The sequence below is a fragment of the Heteronotia binoei genome, chromosome 9 (assembly GCF_032191835.1).
Source record: "Heteronotia binoei isolate CCM8104 ecotype False Entrance Well chromosome 9, APGP_CSIRO_Hbin_v1, whole genome shotgun sequence".
In the NCBI taxonomy this organism is placed as follows: Eukaryota; Metazoa; Chordata; class Lepidosauria; order Squamata; family Gekkonidae; genus Heteronotia; species Heteronotia binoei.
In genome coordinates this window covers 38,850,096-38,874,272 of record NC_083231.1, presented here as the reverse complement: position 1 = coordinate 38,874,272, position 24,177 = coordinate 38,850,096, and positions in this window count along the sequence as shown.

Here is a 24,177-nt window from a genome sequence, read left to right as displayed (position 1 = left end):
TTATCTTATATATGGATAAGTGGAATAAGAGGAGTTTTTTTTTTTCTAATTAGGAAGGAGTTATACTTTTTGTCACCTGAGAATTGCAACTGTAATATAGAATCATAACATGATAGGGTTAGAAGGAATGTAGAGGTAATATCCAGCAAGGCAGGTTTCTTTATACCAGCACCCCCAAGAGGTTAGCTTTATTGTGTGCCACAAGCAGAAAGCAAGGGTTACAAAGGAGCATGATGCCAGAGGTTTCTATAAACTAAGAAATGTCTCATCCAGCAAAATCCAATTTCAGAATGTGTGATATAAATAGTTGACTTTTGTGGCATGTACAGTTGTGGGATGCTTCTTGTCTGAAACTACTGCAAGAACCACAAGATAATGGCAAGAAGATATTTACAATAGAGATTAATATGGTTAGATGAGTCTGTACTACCCAAGCACTGGTAATATTAGGCTATTGCAGTGCACTTGGTGCAATCTTACAAACTTTAGCAAATGCAGCTCTCTGAACCTTTGTCTACTGATAGAAGAAGAAGACTGCAGATTTATACCCCGCCTTCTCTCTGAATCAGAGACTCAGAGTGGCTTACAATTGCCTGTATCTTTTCCCACCACACCAGACACACTGAGAGGTGGGTGGTGCTGAGAGAGCTCTCACAGCAGCTGCCCTTTCAAGGGCAACCTCTGCAAGAGCTATGAGGTGAATATGGAATCAAACCAGGTTCTCCCAGATAAGAGTTCGCACACTTAACCACTACACCAAACTGGCTATAGAGAATGTGTACCAATTTGTTGATTCTGGGTTGCGGGGGTGGGAGGCAATGCCATAGAAAGAACACACAGAGACCAAAAACTTGTTGAAAACTTTTTATTGAATAAAGAATCACTTCTTTCTTCTGCCTGTTTTTCCCCCCTGGTGATTTGTATATTTTAAAATGAAAAGAAGGAGGAGGAGATTGGATTTATACCCTGCCCTTCACTCAGAGTGGCTTACGATCTCCTCCCTTTCTCTCCCAACAACAGACTGAGGGCTGAAGGAGCTCTGAGATAGCTGCTTTTGAGCAAACAGCTCTAAGAAAACTGAGTTCCTGCTGGGCTTTTTCTACAAAAAAGCCCTGCATATAAATATAGCTTGAAACCATGAAAAGCCCTATTGGTTTGCAAGTACATTCATAATAAATAAGTGCAACCTAGCAACTGTACAGATACCACCAGAAACCTTCCAGGAAATATATTTTTGAAACATTCCACTTTCTCAGGCCATATACTTCCAGTATACATGGTCATAGCATCTGAAAAGATCTAAAACATAAAGTAAAATTAGAAGGGGAGTACAGATAATTACATGCATTATTCACCTGTATTTTGTGTTTATATTATTCCTGTTTCTTACTAATAATAATAGAAACAACCAAGCTTCCCACTAGTGAACCAATTCTGAAATAGTTTAGCTTCACAATCTGTGGAGAAAAGGTCTATCACCACCCATAGATGGGAGAGCTAAGAACAGGATGGTCACATATCAGCCACCAAATGTCCAACAACAGGGACTGGTAGCATTGCCATCATTCTGTGAGTGTGAGATTCTGAGCGCATTTGATTGGCCTCAGGTAGAATTCTGGACTAGGTAAAACCTTGGTCTCAATGCAACAAAGGAAATACTTATTTCTTTTAAATGCGCAGCCACTGAAGCGATCTCTTCAGCTACTTAGATTCCAGCTATTGTCTTCCCAGATAATCTCTTATATTTTACTTTTTAGAAGCAAGATTAGAAATAACAGTAACACAATTATAAGTAGCCAATCATTATATCATCATTCTGTATTAATTATAGTAATGTTAGTCATCATGAACTTAATATGCTGTTAATGTGGATTTTGTATGTGCTTCCACAAGAAGTTCATTTTAATTTTACCATTTTATTCATGTTCAATTATTCTAAAGTGTTGCTGAATTAACAAGATCCACTTAGTCTTAATCACTACTCATCTTACTTTGCAGCACAGACATTTTTGCTTATGAGGGCCCTCCATAGTAAAATGAGACAGGTAATTTGAAATGTATTAACTTAAAAAAATAGTTTGGAACATGCTCCATCCTGTATTCAATCAACTTCACATATCCAGCTCTTACACTATTGTAGGTCATCTTCTGATGCTCCTGTGACAGATTGCATTTTTAAGAGACTTAGAAGTGCTGTACCAACAACTAAAGGACTGTGAAGGGTTAGGGTTAGGGTCTCTTTCCTTCCTTCCCCAGGGGACCAGGAGGAGAAGGAGCCTCAGACAATAGAAGGAAAAGAGGCTTGGCTCAGTAGCTCTACTGTGCGATTGAGAGGGCAAAGCAAGCCATTCCTCCCCAAGAGAGAAGCCTCAGCTAATGGAAAAAATAGAGGTTTTGCTCTGTAGCTCCTGTACAATTGAGCAAACCTTGCAAAGCAAGCTGTGATGCAGAAGAAATCAAGACAGAGGGAGAAGGAAGCAGATGACAGCCAGTTGCTCAGGGGCCAGATAGGAGCCCTCCAAGGGCCTGATTCGGCCCATGAACTGCATGTGTGACACCCCTACTCTAGAAGGAGGCTCTGGGCGAGTGCCCCCCTTGCTGTCTTCCCACCCACCCAAGTGAAGGTATTCACCCCATGCACACCTCAAGGGGAGCTGATCTATGCCATCTTGAGAAAAGTTGTAATTCTGAGTGATCTCCATCCCTCACCTGGAGATTGGCAACAGTGGTTCCCCAGGAGGAAAGTCCTCTGGGTTAGAACCCCACAGCCTTGCTGTCTTTCTATCCACCCAAGTGAAGGCATTCACTCCTCTTTACCTGGAGATTGGCAACAGTGGTTCCCCACTTTTGGGGAGGGCTCTCCCTCAGAGGAAAGGCCTCTCCCACTGAGTCCATTCTATCATATAAGCCCACTGTAGCCTAATTTGAATTGAAAGAGTGAAGAGTATTTGCAGGTGGAAAGGGGGCTTTGTGTAGTGTCATTGTGTAGTGTCAGTCTGTTCATCTGCTGCTGTGGAACTGGCCCCTCCCTGCCGTGAATGAACATTCCCTTTGTGTCAGTTGAAGAGAAGTAACTGCTACTGTTTTGTCTCATGAACATGTCTCTCACAGTTTACTGTTTGCTTCACTGCTTGCTTCATGGCAGTGTTGTTGTGGGGGGGGGGGGGGATTGAGTGTCCTGGACTTCTTATAACAGGCCCTGAGGAGAGGCAGTAATGATAAGTAAGCTCCCAGGAGAAAGAACCGTCAGCAAAGAACTGTCTCCCTCAAAAGCCAGTGGCATTCTTGCCTATGAGGGCCAGTGGTGGGTGGGGGAGAATAGAATCAGCCAATGCCATGCCAGAGACAGAGTGCAAGCCAATCCTGCATAGGCCACATCCAACCAATGGAAACTATCAGATTTGCCACCACAGCTGGGCTTTTATTTATTACTGATGATGATGATGAATGAAAGGATGGGACAAAATTTTTTCAAGGGGATAATAAACAGTTACCAGCGAAGGGAAAAAAGAACAGTGGAAAATCTTGCCTCTGAGGGAGGGAAGTAGAAGGGGTCCATCATAGCTCCTTTTGGCAGCATGATATACCATTAACTTAAATAAGGAATCAGAGTTTACTCTTCAGCTATGTTCCACTAAATGAGGATCCAGTTTCCAGGGGTGACTGACTGTCTATCCCAGATCTGGTGGAAGCAGGAGTGGGAACAGCGTTCTTTGTGAATGAGTCAGGAAGCAACTAGAACTGCAAGCCAAGTTGGTGCTCATGGGAACTGGACTTTTTCCAGAGTCAGACTGCGGTCTTGGGTTAGTACACTGTCAAGAGCCAGAGTTCAAGAGCTTTACTACTCAAATAATTGAATGAGCCAGGACTAACACTTAAGAAGATCTTTCTGTTGTGTTGAGGGCCCTAGTCCTGAAAGGAGCTAAAAGTATATATGAGTTCGACATTCAATAGTATGAGCAGTGCTGGCTCCCCAGACAGGATGCCCCCCCACTGGTCTCACCCCACCTGCTGATAAAGGGCACCTCCTACTCCCAGTCTTTCACCCACAGGTGCCCGATCTTAGGAATTAGGAAGGGAGCAGGGGGAGGATTTGCAATGGGATTCTTCATGAAGCAGTTTTTACCAGTTTCTCTGAATCTAGACGGACTTGGGAAAGCTTTGGCTTGTTCTAGAATCTTCCAGTTCTCCTGTTCATCATGAGAGGAATCTATTCCAAGTTCCAATGACAAATCATTTGTGGAGAGGAGTGTAGGACACTATGCTGGTGGTGCAAAGTATGATGTTAGTTCTTCCATTTGACCATGGGCTTTTATTGATAATGCCAATTGAAGGAATAATGCTGCCAAAGGTCAGTAATCCTGTTTTTTCTGCTGCTCATGAGGCTTTTCTGTGAAGTTTCTGATGGTGCCTTCCTCATGCCATGGAAATGGCCTATATAGATTACAGGCGGACTTGCAAGAAATACTATTTAAAGTAGTAGCTACCTGGTAGGAAGGCAGCATAAATGGCATGGCAAGCCAATTGGTTAACTCAGTGACACTGTAAATACCTGGTCATTAACAAAGGAATTAATAATATTCTTATTATTTGACCAGCCTGTTATTTGACCAGGTATGGGTGGTTTGTTTAAGAGAAGTTTTAGATATGACACTACAAATGAGGGAATGTGATATGCAAATATTCTCAGGATGTTGGCACATGGCTGGATGTGTTGATTGCTCTAATGTGGCAATTTTGTTGTTTTATTGTAGTTTTAGATGATGTCATGCGCTTTGTGGCCCAGCTGTGCTAGAGGAAAATGCAGGCTTACAAGCATTTAAAATAAATATGATTCATGCTTCCTGTTTATCTGCACCTTTGTCTAGACTAAAACAGACATAATTCTTGAATTTTCCTTGCTGGGAAGCTGAGTGAACTTTTATTACAAAGATAGTTCACACATATTGGTGAAGGGCATGGGAGACATGTGAAGGGTCTAATTCAGTTGAGATGAACTAAAACTACAGAAAACCCAGAAGCATATCCACTTCCTACGTCCTCCATGTTTAAGTCTTTTTTTAAAAAACAGGCTCTGTTTTGGGGAGCCAGTTTGGTGTAGTGCAGAGTCGTAACCAGGATTTCAAGTTGGAGGGACACATAGCAGGATTTTTTGTTTGGTGGGAGCCATCCCAGCCAGGCTGTCGGTGCTAAAACTTTTAGGATTGGGCCACAGTTGATTCCAGTGCAGGCAAGAATCCACCCCCCGCCACCCATTTCTAGCAATTTGCCAGGAGTTGGCAAGCCTATGGGCAACCATGGATGGGAATGATCTCAGCATTCCTCTATTCCAAGGTCTCAAATCTGATCCCTCAATGCCACAGGAAAAGTTCCTTTCTTCTTCTACACCCCCTTCCTTGCTTGGCCTCTTTAGCAAGCAGCTTGGTGTTTTTAACTCTTTCGGAGTCTGGATTACAGGAAAGGAGGATAATTTTTGACTCTTCTGTTCAAGTGTTTGCTCTGTCTCCAGCAGTAGACTGTCTACAGTTAGTCAGAGATGTTGCAAGCAAGAGGCGAGTGTGGGAGAAAGAGAAGGGAGAGAAGACCTCCCCAACGTGCCCACCCGGCTGCCGCACAAGAGAGGAAGCAAGGGAGCACAGCCAGCTGGTGACCATTTCAGGGTTGACTAGCGGGGCTTACATGGGAAAGTGCTGGCTGTTGATGGAGAAAGCTGGCGGACTGCATCTACCAGGAGGAGGAGAGAACCCCTGGGTCGGTGGAAGGGGGGGTTGGATGGAGCAGCCTGTCCCCACCTGCCCCCCCCCATAGCTATGGGCCTGGTGTAGTTGTTAAGTGTGCAGACTCTAATATGGGAGAACTATATTAGATTCCCCACTCCTCCACATGCAGCTCCTGATGTGACTTTGGGTCAGCCTTAAGTTCTCAGTAGAGCTGTTCTCTCAAGAACAGTTCTCTGAGAGCTCTCTCAGCCCCACCTACCTCACAGGGTGTCTGTTGTGGGAAGAAGAAGGAAAATGAGATTGTAAAACACTCTGAGACTCCAAGTGAAGGGCGGAGTATAAATCCAATCTTTTCTTCTCCTCTCTTCTTCTTTAGCATGCACTACCCTAATCTCAATGTACTTCATATTATAACTGGACACAAATTCCAGTTCCAGGGGATATTGACCATGTTGGCCATTGGATGCTGTTCCATAATCAAATAACTGTGCATGTCCAAGGCATGAATTAGATTAAGTAGACAAAGTAGATTAACAGTGCCATTCTAAGAACAATACTAAGGTTATTGTCTTCAGTTGGTTTAGAAAACTACAGCTCCACATTGGGTTGCACTGCAAGTCTCCAGTTTATGTTGTTCATAGAATGAACGTTATGATTGATGGGGGTTAGAAAGTATAGTGTAGTGTAGTCTTGTGTAATACTGCCTACAGCTCAGTGAGCCCCTCTGTGCCTTCTAGTCATGGTTTCTTCTCTTAGCATCATTCTGTGACCCACCAATCATTTCTTGTCTCCTTGTTTACTTTTTGTTCCCTGCTATGCTTGTCAGTATAGTCAACAAAAATTATATGCAGCGGCAAGAAATTGTTCAAAGCCTTGGTTTTTATACAATTTCCTTTGTTTATTAATTGCTATCATTTTGCATGGCAATAGCTTTCTATTTACTGAACAGCATCTACATTTCTAATGAAATGATATTTTAGCATACCTATAGAATAATCAGATATTCTAGGTATTTAAGTTTAGACTGCATCACTGCTGAAGGATGAACTGGAAGATTAAGTAAATATATCCCTCCAAACTTTCTCCAAGTGGGATTTCCAATCATGTTAGACTTTGACAAGTGACAGTTATAATGGAGTTTTGGATGAAGTTGGGGGAAAGAAAACCTCTGCATTGCACTCCACTACAACCCATTTCAAAAGCTGGGATTTATTTAACTCCAGTGTGATAGTTTCCATCTTCCCATTGTACTAGAAGCGTACAGGCTAAGGTTCAAATCTCCACCCATCCCTGAAGTTTATTGTGCAATCCAATTACTCTCTCAAAGCCTAAATGAATCCCAGCTTTGTGTATAGGATAACAAAAAGGAGGAAAAGATAACATAAAGGTTAGGCTACCCAAAGCTCTTTGGACAGAGAATACATAAAAGTGTGATATATTTGTAGATATCACAATAAATGTTAATATCTTGTATTCAAACAGACCTACTTTCTTGCTTCCCTTGAGTGTATTAGCCTAAAGAAATATATTATTAAAATTTGAATGTCTTCACAAAAATCAAATACCTGTTGTGGATATATGCATTATTTCCTGGAGGGTTGGCAAACACCCCATGGCCCTCCCTGTGTGTTTTACCAGTTTTTTTCTGTAGTCAGAGGAAGATGTACATTCGCTGGCACATCAGCTCATCTTCATACAAATGCTAATGACTCCAGCAGGAAAGACAATGAGACGGGTGAGCCTTTCCCCTTTCTCTCCCCACTTTAGACAGAAAGCCTGCTAGATAGGCTTCAGGAAGTCACTTCCTGGAGATAACAGAAAAAGAAGCCTTGACCTGAGCTGACTGGAACCAAGTTGGTGGAGAAAAAAAGTTAATAGAACTTTCTTGCAAAAAGAAATTGATCTTTTTTCCTTGGGATGCTGAGCTGAACAGACCTTGTCTGAGGTGGGGAACAGGCAGCCATTTTTGACCATGCAGTTGGCCTGAAAGGGCCAAAGGATGTTGGAGGGTACTGGAAGCTCTGTTAAAAAAAAAAAACCTAGAACAGCCAAATTAAAGAGTTCGTAAAGCTGCAGTACTGCAGTCAGAGCCCTCTGCTCATGTCCTGAGTTTGATCCCAGCGGAAGCTGGTTCAGGTAGCCAACTCAGTTTTACTCAGCCTTCCATCCTTCCGAGGTCGGTAAAATGAGTACACAGCTTGCTGGGGGGAAACTGTAAATGACTGGGAAAGGCAATGGCAAACCACCCCATAAAAAGTCTGCCATGGAAACATTGTGAAAGCAACGTCACCCCAGTATTGGAAACGACTGGTGCTTGCACAGGGGATCTTTCCTATATTTTAGCATCAGAGAAGGCATGCTTAGAGCAGGGATAGAAGATTTGTGTTTTTTACCAAGTTATTTTGTTTTCCTTTCCTCAATCTAGTGCTGTACTAGAAGTATGCTTGTAAATATTCTTTTTAAAAAATAGTTTATGACTTTCAGTTCTGGCAGTGATTCACATAGACCAGGGTGTCAAACATGCAGGCCGCCGGAGAGCTCCTGTCAGTCCCTCAAGCAACGGTCTCTAGTCTGCTTTCTACTCCCCCTCTCTTGCTTCCTTCTGCATCTTAGCTTGCTTTGCAAGGCTTGCACAATCACACAGAAGCTACAGAGCCAAGTCTCTATTTTCTCCATTGGATGAGGGTCCTTCCCCTCCTGGTCTCCTGGGGAGGGAGGGAAAGAGCCAGAGCTTCCTAGTTCCCTGGGTCCCATGGGAGAAATACAAAGAAATCACCTGTAATACCAACAAGTGCTAATGTTTTAAGCCTGTTTTATTTTAAGGAAGGAAGGAAGGAAGGAAGGAAGGAAGGAAGGAAGGAAGGAAGGAAGGAAGGAAGGAAGGAAGGAAGGAAGGAAGAAAGAAAGAAAGAAAGAAAGAAAGAAAGAAAGAAAGAAAGAAAGAAAGAAAGAAAGAAAGAAAGAAAGAAAGAAAGAAAGAAAGAAAGAAAGAAAGAAAGAAAGAAAGAAAGAAAGAAATTACTTCAATCATGTTTGTCTGTGTTCCTTAAAAAGTTTATATCTCTGCTACTTAAATCTTAAATAGGTACACACATGGCCCAGCCTGACACAGCTCGGCCCGGCTTGACAAGGTCTCATTTATGTCAGATCTGACCCTCCTAACAAATGAGTTCAACACCCCTGACATAGACCTCTATCATTTTTGGACACAGTATTTTTTAAAAAGTTGGCAACTGGCTATTCCCCCAGGGGTGCACAAAGCAGTAAATTGTCCCTGTGGGAGCCAGGCACTTCCCCAGCTTGCTGAGGGTAAAGTGTAGATGACTGGGGAAGGCAATGGCAAACCACCACATAAAAAGTCTGCCATGAAAACGTTGTGAAAGAGACGTCACCCCAAAGTCGGAAATGACTGGTGCTTGCACAGGGAACTATCTTTTTTACTCTCTACATACAGGTATAATGTGAGGCCTCTGAGCTGGGAAAGGAAACTGAGGGTCCTGATCCCCTCAGTAGGAAATCTCTATATTAATCAGGTGGTGGTAGCAACTACTGAAGAGTAAAAGGAAAACCTCCTCCAGGGAGTTGGGAACCCCCTAAAATGGCAAAGCAGAAAAGGGTTTGCAGATCAGAGTGGGCATAATCTGCCACATCTGTAATGCAGTGTACTTGCAAAAGTGCATCTTAGACATATTAGATACAAGGTTTTAAAACACGCACACACACACAAAAGCTACATTTGAATCCCGTAGCATCTTAGAGTTGAACAGGATTTCAGGAGTATACACTTTTGAGAGTCAAAGCTTCCTTCATCAGATACAAGAGTTTTTAATAACTAGGAATTTGAAGCAGATTTTACACAGTTATTACAAGTATTCCCATTAGCTGATTTTCTGTTTCCATCTGCAGTTGCTATAAAAAATAATCTGGATCTTCTCCATAATCAAGACTCATAGTTTTAAAATCAATTCCTGAAAAGCAGGAATTAAAGCTTTGCAAATTTGATACATGGTATAAAATACAATTATGTCATTAACAAATTAATCAGTTCTGCAGCCTACTCATTGCATTCCTAAGTTAAAAACTCAGGACCGGTTATTGAATCCTAAAAGGGAAACTAATATGATGTAAAAAGATGTTGCTAATTGAAATGAATTGCGGTCAACCTTTAAAACTATAGCAACACTAGGGATTAGCAATACACCGTTTCCAATAACTTAAAGCAAATGTTAAAAAATGAGAAGTTGCTGAATTAATTATGTTTATTGTTTCCAAACCTAGGCAGAATGTAGCCAGTAAGACCTATTTGTGAGATTTCCAATGACCTTTTCATATTTTTCATATAAGCCTACATTTCATGCCTATTGTCATTTTATGCCTGTAGTACTCTCTACATGGTACGAGCCCCATAGCACAGAGTAGTCAGCTGCAGTACTGCAGTCCAAGCTCTGCTCACAACTGGAGTTCAATCCCAGCGGAAGCTGGGTTCAGGTAGCCGGCTCAAGGTTGACTCAGCCTTCCATCCTTCTGAGGTCGGTAAAATGAGTACCCAGCTTGCTGGGGATAAAGTGTAAAGTGACATCACCCCAGAGTCAGAAATGACTGGTGCTTACACAGGGGACTACCTTTTTTATTCTCTACATGCAGGTATTAAGAATACTGATTGGAAACAGAACCTAGTAGCCCACCAACTGATACCAATTATCTGTTAGGGTCACATTGTACTGGCTGTGTAGGTTATGGATCAGTTCCCTTTAGCCACTGAGGAGTCCTAAGAAGATTATGTTGTCATGGTGACTAACTCTGTGAAGATCGAGATCTTGAAAGACCTGGCAATTCCTGGGCCCTCAAACACCCAAGACTCAGTTCACCTACCATGATCATGCAGCCAGAAACCCAAATGGCTTATGAACAGAAACTGGATAAGGGGGACATAGAAGAGCCTATCAATAAAGACTGCCATTCACCAGAGATACCTTCCTTCCTTACTTTCCTTTTCAGAGCTCCTATGAACAAATGATCTTGAGCAATGACTAAAAAATAATATATTATTTAGCAAAAGAAAATATGCTAGACAGAAATTTAGTCATCAAGTAGGTTGGGTCAAGGTACTGTCTAACAACAGGGAATACTGCCCCTTGAAATTTGTTAAACAAGGAGCATGTTAAAAGCAGTGAGGTCGAATGGTTCCTAAAACCAGTAAAAAACTTGACTTTTTTACTGGTTTTAGGAAGACCTTGTGTTTTTCTACATTATTCATTATTAAGTTCCTGTTTCTTGGAAGGGTGGTTTCCTGTTCTACATGATGTCTTTCTAGTAGTCGATTAGACATCAAACAGCTCCCCCCCCTCCCCAGTTTATTTTCTTGTAGATTTAAACCTCAGGGAAATAAATTGAAGAAGAAACCTTTTTGATGTTGAATTGACCACTAGAGAGAGCAAAACTCATGCAGAACAGAACCCCCCTCCTGAAGAAACTGGAATTTAACAATGAGTAAAATGAGAATGAGGGAAAACCCCTTGTAAGAAAGAATTTGAATACTCCCCCACTTTGTCACCATTGTCATTTTTGTCAGTGGCATAACAGGAGCATTCAAGATGGCACAGACCACACAGAGGACCTTCTAAAAAGACACATGAGTGTTCCCAATCTAGGATTGCCAGACAACAGGAAAAACCTAAAGATCCCCCAGAGTTACAACTATTAGTCTAGACAACAGAGATTATGATGATATTGGATTTATCTCCCGCCCTTTACTCTGAAACTTTTACCTCATATTGATGCTTATATCTCCCAGAAAGTTTCAGTCTTTCCCCTTTCAGTAAAGAAAGTGCCAGGGATGGGGGGGGGGGGGGAGTTAACCTGCCGTTTTTAGTCATTCTCAGTGGAAAAGGACTAGGAGTGCAGGCTGCCAGGGAGAGAGGAGCTGCCGCTTCTAGTCAGTTTCACTGGGAACTGACCAGAAATGCCTGGCTGTATGGAAAAACAAAACAAACATGAACAAAATGACACACCAAGAAAAAAAGCCAGTTTGGGTTCAGGTTTGGCAGGATCATATGAACCTGTTCAAAATGAACTGTGAATCAACCATTTTTAGCATGGGTCAGTTCATACCCTTCCCTAGTGCAGACTACTTCAGCCAGGCTGCCAGTCAGGGGCTGGTATTGAGAGATATGACCCTAGTACTACAGCAATTACACTGGCTACCAGTTTGCTCCTGAGCCATAAATCAAAGAAGCTCATTTTGTGGATACATAAGAGAGATCCTGTTCAGTGGCATCCCCACAACTCTGGGACAACCTCCCCAGGAAGTCTTCCTGGACTCCTCACTTCAGATCTTTAGGAGGCAGCTGAAGATGGTTTTATTTAGGACAGCATTTGATAATAGCAGCCCTAAACTGTGAATTTAAATTTTGGTTTTATGTATTCTTACGTACACCATTTTAAGTATTTTATTCATCATAAGCTACTTTACCTTTTTTACTTTGAGCTCTGTAAGGATAGTTTTATAGATGCTTATGAGCAGCTTGCCATTTATGTGTGTAAGTGCCACCAAGCTGCAACTGACTTGTGGCGACTCCAGAAATGAGCTTTCAAAGAAAGTGAGAAGCAGAGATGCATTGCCATTGCCTAAGTGTGTAGAGTCTCCCTTGGTGGTCTCCCTCCCAAGTACCGACCTTGCTTAGCTTATGTGATCTGACAAGATTGGGCTATACCAGGGGTGGCCAAACTTGCAAACATAAGAGCTGCACAGAATAAACATCAGATATTTGAGAACCTCAAGATATGAACATCAGATGTTTGAGAGCCGCAAGCAAGGAAGGAAGGCAAATAGATTGAGGGGAGAAAGCAACTTTAGCTTTAAATGTATTCTCCAAGCTGCTGGCTGGATTGACTTGGAGAAGTGATTTAAAAAGCTTACAGGGCACTGGGGGCTTCAAGAGCCACACAATTTGTGTGAAAGAGCCATATGTGGCTCCCAAGCCTCAGTTTGGCCACCCCTGGGCTATACCATGCCACCTTCTCTCCAAGATTGCCATTTAACAGAACCAAAGAAAGCCCTTTTTCTGATGTTTTCCAGGATTCATTCAATGATTAGTCTTCTGTTTTAGAAGAAGTGTGACTATTTCACCAACCATTCCATCCTAATGAAGTAACAGAAAAATACTTTTTGATTTGTTGAACCTGATAGGTTAAAAACTTACAACAAACAGTTGATGAGGACTGAGCAGACACCCCTTTGTTCTAAATAGATCATACTGCAACCTTTAACTCTCACAACTGTTGCCTTGCCCTGCTTCCTGTGTCTGGGTGACAAAAATTTGTTGAGATAATATTGGCCTTTGTCTCTCTTTACATTGCGAAAAATATAGTACACATTGTTATCCCTTTCAGCTATGAACTACCAACTGTGCTAAATTATTTGTGGTGATACTTCAATGTTGGATCCAATCTAGTAGAAAACACGATATATTAAATCTAAAGTTAACAGTTTTATAGACAGAATTTATATGCAGCTGTCTAGAGTATGTGACAAACTTCTTCATGTATTTTATGTACTGAAGTCCACATAAGTTTTACTTTTGAGTCACTTTACATTGAACCCCCACCTTGTGATATCCACAAAATATAGATAAATGCTCTAAATGGGTTTACACCTCTTCATTTCAAAACATAAAAGTATGGTTAACTGAATTATCCCTAAATTTTGGACTCAATGCAAAAGGATTACAGAGTGAACTGTACTGGATTTTTATGTGTCACAAATTTAGTCTTCTGGAGGTTAGCCAATAGCTGTTTGGAAAGATAGCATGCTGGAAATGAGAACATATGTTACCTATTTTAATTGGATTTTAATGGCACGTCTTGTTTTTAGTTACTGCATTCTTCTTCACTCCAAGCACCCTAAGCATTCAGGATGGGATGGGTTTTACATGTTAGTATAAGAGGATCCTGTAAAACAGACCACAGAAACCAAAAGGTATAGGGCTAAATATGACCAATTCTACCATATAGCCATCATTGTAACTTTTATGGATGTACGGCTGAATGTTTATTAATCAAGATCTGGTAAGGATCTGTCTGGGAGCACCCACCCAGCCCCTATATCTTCCCTTTTAGCATCTTTTAACCATGACTGAAGAGACATCAAGACCCAGGCAGTTTAACAAGAAGAAGTTTATTATAAGTGCTTTAGAACAACAAGTGGGTAGTAAATCATTTAGTGCACAGTGAACAAAGAAAATAGTAAAAACTGGTATAAAGAAATAAAGCCCTGACACGTCTAACTAGATGTTCCCTACTTCTAATAGACTCACTTTCTTGGGTGAGGGAACCCTCTGGCTGTCTTCTCTCCAGACTTCAGCCTCTCCAGAGAGAACAACCCCTCCACAGGGAGGGATAACGTTTAGCTTTGGTGTAGCCCCAATTCGCAATTTTAGATATCTGCAGATGGAGGCCACATGTCACCGTTAGATTTATAGATAGTGGGCTGAGGTAATCTAGACACCAATTCTGGGACTTCCATGGACAAAATCCACATGGGATGAAGGCTATAGTAAAGAAAGGGAATTAAATGAGATTGAGTGAAAAAGTTGGCTAGATCCAACCCATCACCTGACTTGGTACAAGGGCTTACTGACTGTTTGACTTAAACTTTTACTACTGGATTTTAATAAGCACTTTTGATACCAAGCCAAGATTCTCTTTTCTCTTTCTGTTTCCTTCACTGATAAATAAACAAAATGTAAAACATCCAATATATATTTTCTAAACTGATTAATTGAATACCCTAAATTGAATGCAAGCATGGGATAATAGTATATTAAGATGAGACATATTTATATAACTTTTAAAGCTATTAAGGCTGTTTAATCCTTATGAGTGACATCAATATGGACCCAATTAGCACAGTTTGCAGCCACTTCATAATTCAAAAGAATGTGATCATTCAGCTGGAAGCTTGTTTGACAGAAACTCCATAGTCATGAAGGTAAAAGCTTGCAAAATCATCCACTAGGATGGAGAAGCTGTCATTCTTCCATCAGTGCTGTTGAATACTAATGTCAAGGTCAGAGTAGTGTAATTTTAGGCTGCCAAAATATTGCTAGATCTGATACTGTAGTAAATGTTGAAGAAAGTAAAGTTTGATAAACTTTTATATGGTAAACTATAAAGTTTGATTTCCTGACATTTAGAGTTGGCTGAGATAATCTGGACATAGAACATAGTAGGATGCATAATTAATTCTTGAAAATCCCTGATTCATTGTATCATGTATGCATTCACTTTTTTTTTTGAATTTTAAATAGTTTATCAAAATATCAAAGTAATACAAAAATAAAATAAAAAGTGAAACTCAAAATTACAGTGCAAAACTAAAACTAAAACAAAATAGAGCAAGACTGCAAAATAACACATACATGAAACATGCTGTGACCTAACAAACAGTGAACAAGAACTATGGACATAAATCAATGGTAAATATTTATAACTTCCTGAGTCCTCATAATAGTTTGAAATTAGGCAGTTTTGAATATATGGGCTATTATAACATATTCATAAATCTTTAAAGCATCCCCCCTTAACATAGTTTTTGATTCTAATCAAATGGCATTTTCACACACATACACAAACCCCTCATGTGGGAGCTGCTTCCATATGTGTTTGCATGTGTGTGTGCGTGTGTGAAAATGCCAGCTGTGCAGGTAGAGCTGATCATGTTGGGGCTATCATAAGGAAGTAAGAAGAGCCTTGCTGGATCAGCCCAGTGGTCTGTCTCGTCCAGCACCTGTCTTACAGTGTCCAACCAGTTCTTCTAGAGGGCCAACAACAGGGCATAGAGGCCAAGATCTTTCCCTAATGTTGCCTCCTGACACTGGGGTTTAGAGGTTGCCTCTGAACATGAAGGTTCACCTCAGTCACCATGGCTAGTAGTCACAAATCTATTTCACTGTGGGCTTTTAGATGTGTAAGAGTGTATATAAAGAAGGCTTCTAGAAAGGAAGTCAGAATTAACATCATTCTGAATTAAAAGTGATATCTAGAGTGATGCATATAATTTCTGTTCTATGAATTTTTCACACCACATGGCACAATATTTTATGTGACATTAGAATCAAGGTCAGTTATGTAAAGCTTACAAGGCAGAGAGAAAGCTAGGCCAGGAGGGTAGAGATGTGAGTTTTGATAGAGATGATTGTTCCCGTGTTATAAATCACGCATTTGACTCAGTCCTTGCTCATTTTTATATTTCACCTCTTGCTATCAATGCAGAATAGACATGTCCTCCTGTAATTTTTCTTATTTTCTTTATAAAGAATTAATTCATGAGCTCAAATCTATCTTTGCCATAAGGGAAATGTTGTAGTAATGTTTAAACCTTTTCTAATAAAAGTTTTTATTTGGTGCTGTTATTCAGATTTTAATCTAAAAACTGGGATTTTAAAAGCAGAAAAGCCAGATGCATGTATATTTTAAAAATTGAATTAAATCTTGAAGGTGGCTTTTTGGGTTCAGTTCTTTTTTTTCTCTCTTCATAAAATGATTCCTTGGTTTTTGATTGATTTTTACATTGCATGAATATGTCAATGAGAAATGGCAAACAATACCTCAGTAGGATTGCTTTTCATATTCACATACAGCTTTGAGAGATGTCGAAAATGACATGTTTGCAGTAAAATATACATGGCCGGGTGAACTTTCTTGGTCTTATCTTGCGCCTCAGTAATTCTAAAACAAAAACTGAAGTCTTTGTTCTGATAAACTAGACATTTAAAAGTATATGTTTATTAAAATGAAATATTCAGAGGTTCCAGAAACAAGTAGTGATATATTCTCCGCCCCCCCCCCCCACGGGCCGTGGTGAAATTTCATTCATGTTAATAGGAGTTAGGAAGAAACATGCCTCAGGGCAAAGACTTCGATTATTCTCATTACCTTTGTATTTAACTTTGTGTGTGTGTGCGTGTGAATTCATATTTCCTATTTAGGTCTCTGACAATTAAAAATATCCTGAAGATTCTGTGCATATTTAAATTATGAATAAGGGTTGTTGTTGTTGGTAGTAGTAGTAGTCATCATATTGGTAAGTACTTCACTTACAAGTAGAAGTATCAATAGTACTTCACTTACCAGTAGTAGTAGTAGTAGTAGTAGTAGTAGTAGTATCATATTGGTAAGTACTTCACTTGCCCATTATATGAATTTGCTAAACCAGTACAAATCATCTAATCTTTTTAAACTTGGAAGGGGTGTTTTGAGGAGGGGCACCAGATGCTATGCTGAAAATTGGTGCTTCTACCTCAACAGACAGGCCCTCAGAGCCCCAGATATCCACGGATCACTTCTCCATTATACCCTATGGGAATCAGTCTCCAGAGGGTATAATGGAGTGGCCAGCAGGCATTTCCCTCTTCCCCTCCACTTTCTGATAAACCTAAATCAGGGGAGAGCCTCCAAGCTGGGTGATTCCCCTGCTCCCAACTGGAGATTGGCAGCTCTAGTTTGTTGTCACATCTGAGCTGGCATTGGCCCAAAACCAGGATTACGAATCAACTTCAAGCTGTCGTTTGCAATCCTGGTTTGGAGGGAAAGTCCAAACCAAAGCTTGCACTGAACAGTAGTACTAGTAACTCATGCTAGCTTGTATGTTACATCAGTCTGTGGTTTGCATTAAATGGAAAGCCACTAACTTGACTTCAAGCGCACAGGAGGAGGAAGGGTCAACAGACCTCTCTTTCCATTGTGCCAAACCACAGCATAATATTACTTTTTTTTTCAAAGATAAATTTTACATCAGTAGTATGTGGAAGCCTTTAATTTCATAGTAATTGTATGAATGTATAATTTGCATTCATATATTTCCATGTGTTTGTATGTATTGGTATAAATTATATCCAGTGTTTAAACAACCTTAATTTGTGCAGATTATAATGGATATAATGGATCATGCTCATTTTCTGAGTTCTTAAGAAGTATCAGTGTCATTTAAAATCCTGAGAATAATTACAGTATGCTATGTGCTATAAATGGTATTGTTGAAGAGAATCTACCAATAAGGTCATTTAATGCTACAGTAACTGCAAATATGCATAAAATGGCATAATTATTCATTAAACTGTGGAAGATATTAAGGGTTTTTTTGCGTGTGAGTCATTAGTTCCTCTTACATATGTTTCTGATCCAGTTAGACCTTTTTATAACAGTTAATAACAGTTCCCTGTGGCATGTGGCTTACAATTCTTTTTGTTCTGTAATGACCTTTCTGTGGTGCATCTGCTCTTTACCTAGTCCATGCTATGATATAGCTTGAATAGGCTGATGTATAGGGAACTGTGTGTGAATGGTTGTTCTTTTTGACAAGGCATGAGACAAGATGAGCTCTGGTCCTTTATGCCCTAAGAATCATGGTTAGCTAAGCTAAATAACTGTGGTTGTATCCTGCAATCAATCATCTCAAGCAGTGATTTCGAACCTCAGGTAAATGTATGCCAAGGGTCATGGGACCCACATGGGTCGATAGGCTGCAATGAGGAGGAGAAAGGTGGAAAGATTGGAAATCCTTAACAGTCCTTGCATGTTACTTATAGCAGGTCCAGCCCTGTACCTTGAATTGTCATTAACTGGATGTATAGTAATAACGTACCCACATTTCCTCATTTATAAGCCTGCATGTGTGAGACAGTATATATATTGGGATTTATCTACACTGTTGATACATCATGACCATGAGACTTTATCAGGCTTTATCAGAATTTATCAGGCATGCCTATCATATTTGAACATTCTCTAGCAAATCCACTTCCCTGAAAACTATGTATAAGCAAACACTACTCTGTTTTTCAAGCTACATATTGTGGTTCAAGTTTAAAGTTCTCAATAATTTATTCTCCAGCTAGTTTTTTTCTGGAAGTCTAAACTGATTTTTAAAAAATTACAGCATAGATGCATGCCTGACCTTTTGCCATGGTACACTTGATAGCAGTTGTTTATACAGAGAGTAAAATCCTGATCAATCTGACACTTAGTACAGACTTCCTGCTGCTTAGAAATGTGTACTGTAATAGCATTTGTATGTTTTCTTCCCCCCTCCCCAAGGTTTCACATTCCTGCTTAACCAGAGCACACTAAATTAGAAAGAGCAACACAGTTAACTATAAGAGAAATTTGACAATTTGTACACCATTTAACCTGCATCCTGTGTGTCCACAATCAATGGCATTGTGTAAAAGTAATTATGTGTGTTATATAACTGTAGCGAGTAGTTGCACATATCAGGATTTCATAGCTCTTAACACTATCATGTGTAATTAAAGAAAAGTGACCACCAATAAGACCACAGGAGTAGAAGGAATACTTGGTGAATTATTAAGATTAAAAATTGATACCAACATAGAGCAGAGATCTGCAATGTATACCTCTGGAGCCAAATATGGCTAAGTAAAGCACCAAATCAGGTTCTTCAAAAAAAGGAAATCAAAGTATATGGAGACATAGGTGGGAATAACCATCTATTCCCATAAATGGGAATAACCACTATATGAAGAGAATCACAGAGATATAAAGGTTAAAATATGGTTATTTATGGCTGACTGGCACAGTAAAATAGATCTAAATTTTAAGTGCAGGGTTTGTTTGTTTGTTGTCTACCTTTTCTGGTGAGACTCAAGGCAGATTACATAATATAAGAAAATGCAATTTATCAGATGGGGAGATTTCTAATAAACAATCTAATAGGACTAGGATTGCAGAAATCTAAATGATCTGAATCAAGTCTGAATCTTCTGAATCAAGAACAACAATCTGAATGATCTACCATGGGTGAGTGTGCAGTGAAACAAGTTCAGGGTGGAATCTCTGATCAAAACTTCCCATTACAAAGTAAAATGGCATAATTAGAGACATGTCCAGATCATGCCAAGCCTGTAATCTAGCCATAGCCCATATCTATTAAATATGCTGCCCCCAATAGAAATCATCATCAGAACCACTAAGAACTTACCGTCCCATATGTATGGCACACCACATTCTTGAAGAGAAGCCAGGCTAATATATTAATGTTAGAGTTGTCCAATAGGCATTGTTTTCAATTGTATTCATCCTACTGTGACTCCTTGTATTCTCAGATAAGAACACTGAGCCAGCTTCACAGCCACAGTTGTTTATCCCAGATTGCACAAAGTACTGTGCCAAGCTGCTCTAAACAAAGTTGTGTTAAGCCTCATTCCCCCTCCCCCAATGTGCTGCACAGATAAGGTTTAGATGCTACTGCTCACCCTCTGCTCACCCGGGTCACCCCATGCCATCTGCAAGTGTCTGTAAAAGGGCTTGCTTGGTGTAGTGGTTAAGTTGCGGACTCATATCTGGGAGAACCAGGTTTGATTCCCCACTCCTCCACTTGCACCTGCTGGAATGGCCTTGGGTCAGCCATAGCTCTCATAGGAGTTTCCTTGAAAGGGCAGCTGCTGTAAAAACTCTCTCAACCCCACCTACCTTACAGGGTGTCTGTTGTGAGGGGGGAAAGTAAAGGAGATTGTGACCACTCTGAGCCTCTGAGATTCAGAGTATAGGGCGGGATATAAATCCAGTATCTTCTTATTCATTATTCACTCCTCAGGGAGTTTGCCAATTAGTCTTACCTATATGATAGCCAGCTTCACACAGCAACTGTTTGCAAGGGGATTTTGCTATTCTTACACTTTAAAAATCCAGTTGGAAAGCATGCTATTTAGTGTATGTGAATGCACCTTATATCTGCCATCTCTAGTTATGACACTAACCAGTTCTCAGACGAGACCTTGCGATTTTTTGTTGTTCAGTCGCACAGTCGAGTCCGACTCTTTGCGACCCCATGGACAAAGTCATGCCAGGCCCTCCTGTCTTCCACCATCCTCCGAAATCTGCTCAAATTCATGTTTGTTACATCAGTAACACTGTCCAGCCATCTCATCTTTTGCCGTCCCCTTCTTCTTTTGCCTTCTGTCTTTCCTAGCATCAGGATCTTCTCCAAGGAGTGCTCCCTTCTCATTTGGTGGCCAAAGTGTTTGAGCTTCAGCTTCAGCATCTGACCTTCCGGTGAACAGTCTGGGTTGATCTCCCTTAGGACTGACTTATTTGATCTTCTTGCAGTCCAAGGAACTCTCAAGAGTCTTCTCCAGCACCACATCTCAAAAGCATCTATTCTTCTGCACTCGGCCTTCCTTATGGTCCAGCTCTCACAGCCATACATTACTACTGGGAATACCATCACTTTGACTGTACGGACTTTTGTTGGCCGGGTGATGTCTCTACTTTTTATTATACTGCCCAGGTTCACCATAGCTGTCCTCCCAAGGAGCAAACATCTTTTAATTTCATGGCTACAGTTACCATCTGCAGTGATCTTGGATCCCAGAAATGTGAAGTCTATCACTACTTCCATGTCTTCCCCTTCTATTTGCCAAGGTGTGATGGGGCCAGATGCCATTATGTTAGTTTTTTTGATGTTGAGTTTCAAGTCTACTTTTGTGTTTTCCTCTTTCACCCTCAACAAGAGGTTCTTTAGGTCCTCCTGACTTTCTGCCATTAGAGTAGTGTCATCTGCATATCTGAGGTTGTTGATGTTTTTCCCGGCAATCTTAATTTTGGCTTCTGCTTCATCCAGGTCAACATTCCGCATGATGTACTCTGCATATAAATTAAGGGTGACAATATATATCCTTGTTGAACTCCTTTTCCTATTCTAAACCAATCAGTTGTTCCATATCCCATTCTGACAGTTGCTTCTTGACCCTAATACAGGTTTCTCAGGAGACATGTGAGATGGTCTGGTACTCCCATCTCTTTAAGGACTTGCCACAGTTTGTTGTGATCCACACAATCAAAGGCTTTAGCATAGTCAATGAAACAGAAATAGACGTTTTTCTGATACTCTTGTGCTTTCTCCATAATCCAGCAAATGTTGGCAATTTGATCTCTAGTTCCTCTACCTCTCCGAAACCCAGCTTGAATTTCTGGTAGTTCCTGATCTACATACTGCTGAAGCGTGGCTTGTAGGATCTTTAACATGACCTTGCTGGGATGTGAAATGAGTGCAATGGTGCGATAGTTTGAACATTCCTTGGCATTACCCTTCTTTGGGATTGGATTAAACTGATCTTTACCAGTCCTGTGGCCACTGTTGTGTTTTCCAAATTTGTTGACATAATGTGTGCAGCACTTTAACAGCATCATCTTTTAGGACTTTGAATAGCTCAACTGGAATACCATAATCTCTGCTCGCTTTGTTGTTAGTAATGCTTTCTAAAGCCCATTTGACTTCACACTCTAGGATGTCTGGCTCAAGGTCATCGATTTCACTGTCATGGTTGTCCGGGACATTGAGATCCTTTTTGTATAATTCTTCTGTGTATTCTTGCCACCACTTCCTAATCTCTCCTGCTTCTGTTAGGTCCCTACCATTTCTGTCCTTTATCATGTCCATCTTTGCATGAAATGTTCCCTTGATTTCTCCAATTTTCTTGAATAGATCTCTTGTCCTTCCCATTTTATTATTTTCCTCCATTGCTTTGCATTGTTCCTTCAGGAAGGCCTCCTTATCTCTCCTTGCCTTTCTCTGGAAATCTTCATTCAGTTGGGTAAATCTTTCCTTTTCACCTTTGGCTTTCACTTTCCTTCTTTCCTCAGCTATTTGTAAAGCCTCATCAGACAGCCACTTTACTTTCTTGCATTTATTTTTCTTTGGGATGGTGCTGATTGCTGCCTTCTGTACAATGTCATGAATCTCCATCCATAGTTCTTCAGGCACTCTATCAACTTATTTTTAAACCTATTCTTCACCTCCACTGTATATTCACAAGGGATGTGATCAAGGTCAAACCTGAATGGCCTAATGGCTTCCCCAGTTTTCTTCAGTTTAAGCCTGAATTTTGCAATGAGTAGCTCATGATCTGAGCCACAGGTCTTGTTTTTGCTGACTGTAAATCGCTTCTCCATCTTTGACTGCAGAGTATACAATCAATCTGATTTCTGTGTTGCCCATCAGATGATGTCCATGTGTAGAGTTGCCTTTTAGGTTGTTGGGTGTTCACCATGACCAGCTTGTTATCTTGACAAAACTCTGTTAGCCTTTGCCCGGCTTCATTTTGTTCTCCAAGAACAAACTTGTCAGTTGTTCCGGTCACCTTTTGACTTCCTACTTTGGCATTCCAGTCCCCTATGATGAGGAGCACATCTTTTTTTGGTGTTAATTCTAGAAGGTGGTGTAGATCTTCATAGAACTGCTCCACTTCAGCCTCTTCTGCATCAGTGGTTGGGGCATAAACTTGGATTACTGTGATATTGAATGGTTTGCCTTGGATACGGACTGAGATTATTCTGTCATTTTTGAGATTGTATCCCATTACAAACTCTTGTTAACTATAAATATCTTGTTAACAATCTCACTCTTTTGTTAACTATAAAGGCCACACCATTTCTTCTACAGGACTCTTGGCCACAATAATAGATGTAGTGATCCTCTGAGTTAAATTCACCCATTCCCGTCCATTTTAGTTCACTGATTCCCAAGATGTCAGTGTTCAGTCTTGCCATCTCTTGTTTGACCACATCTAGCTTACCTTGATTCATACATCTTACATTCCACATTCCGATGCAGTATTGTTCTTTGGAACATAGGACTGTTCTTTCACCATCAGACACATCCACAGCTGGGCATCCTTTCAGCTTTGGCCCAGCCGCTTTACTCTTTCTGTGGTTACTTGAATGCTCTTCCCCAGTAGCATATTGCACACCTTCTGATCTGAGGGGCTCATCTTCCAGTGCCATATCTTTTAGCCTTTTGTTTCTGTTCATGGGGTTTTCTTGGCAAGGATACTGGAGTGGTTTGCCATTTCCTTCTCCAGTGGATCACATTTAGTTTGGGTTCTCCGCTGTGGCCTGTCCATCTTGGGTGGCCCTGCATGGCATAGCCCACAGCGTCATTGAACTGTGCAAGCCCTCTCGCCACAACAAGGCAGCAATCCATGAGAGGGAACTTGTGATTATAATAACCCTAATCCATCCACAACTGTATGAAAAAGGTGAAAAAGGTTCCCTTCCAAGACAATCTTTGGGAACTCAAAAATGCCTGCTTGGGTGATCAACAAATCCCATACTACTCTTGAAGATGAGCCAATAGTCTGCAAGTATGAGGTAGACACAAGGTAGAGAAGAACCCTCCCATTCTTTATAGGGTGGGCTGCAGAGGCTTTCATAATATCCCTGCCCATAATATGGGTAGGGGTCAATGACTCCTGCCCTGACAAGGAGCACAGAATGGACTTTTCTGGAATGCTTAAGGGAAAAGACAGAAAAACTCCCCAAATGGTTAAAGTGAATTTACAAGAAAAATGTAAGACAGTATAGCAACTGTTTTAAGACCTAAAGGGGTTTAGTGTGTGGAAAGGAGCAAAATCTTAATCAAATAGACTCAAAATAGACA